The sequence below is a fragment of the Plectropomus leopardus genome, unplaced genomic scaffold (assembly GCF_008729295.1).
Source record: "Plectropomus leopardus isolate mb unplaced genomic scaffold, YSFRI_Pleo_2.0 unplaced_scaffold91958, whole genome shotgun sequence".
NCBI classification, from domain to species: domain Eukaryota; kingdom Metazoa; phylum Chordata; class Actinopteri; order Perciformes; family Serranidae; genus Plectropomus; species Plectropomus leopardus.
In genome coordinates this window covers 1-843 of record NW_024701403.1, presented here as the reverse complement: position 1 = coordinate 843, position 843 = coordinate 1, and the positions used below count along the sequence as shown (strand labels likewise).

Sequence of the window (843 nt, the reverse complement as noted above, 5' to 3'; positions counted from 1 at the left end):
CTAAGCTGGAAATTCCAAAATTAAACAAAAATACACAACCTTGCCAAAATGTATGGCATATGCACGAACACGCCAAGTCCTGCTGTTACGCTCCGGTACGATAGGGGGCGGTATAACACCTTTAACGTTGGTTTGTATCCTGTTTGCAACCACAGAAGAAGAAGTGGGTGAAGATGCCGTCAAACTTCAAAGAAGAAGAGGAATGGAGCTCTCACTCTTTAGCTTAGCTTCAAAACATTAACCAGGTAAAATGAGTTAGTTGAAAGTTACTAAAGATTTAACGACATTAAATAAGCGCTCGGTGTCTCTCTAAGTGCCGGACTTTAACACCGGGCAGCTAACGTCCGTCCGTTAGCTCCGGTAGCTAGTTTGTTAACTGCTAACCCTGCTAGCTAACTCCAACACCTGATTCAACAGCACAGCTCAGACTCTGGCGGAGCTTTAGCTACATTTAGCTGCAATGTTTGTTAGTTTTTAGTGTTTTTTTGTCAGCTTGTAGCTACTCGTTGTTTGCAAGCAGAGCCGAGATATTCACCGGATCATTTTGTTTGTTGTTGTTTGATCGCAGGTTGTGCGATGGTTTTGGCACAAAGATGACCTGCAGCCTGCGCTTATGACCGACGCAGAATCTCACTTTTGGCAAATTTGAGGTGAGTGTGGATAACACAAGTTAAGCAAGTACACAGGTATATATATGTGTGTGTTTGTGTTTGTGTTTGATCAGTGTTGTCCTGTTGTTCTACAGGTTTCACACAGGGTGACCCATGCTTTCTGATGAGCTCGACTCCAAACCAGAGGTAATCATGTTATCATTTTCATGCTTATTATTGAGGGAGGATACTT

At 42.8% G+C, this 843-nt stretch overlaps 1 long non-coding RNA gene across 1 annotated transcript; it reads left to right on the top strand.

The window, feature by feature from the left end:
- Positions 1-157: 157 nt before the first annotated feature.
- On the top strand, positions 158-797 carry LOC121940656. The gene is made up of 3 exons (XR_006105667.1): positions 158-245; positions 569-650; positions 746-797. It is a non-coding gene; the product is annotated as an uncharacterized LOC121940656 (long non-coding RNA).
- The last annotated feature ends 46 nt before the right edge of the window (positions 798-843 follow it).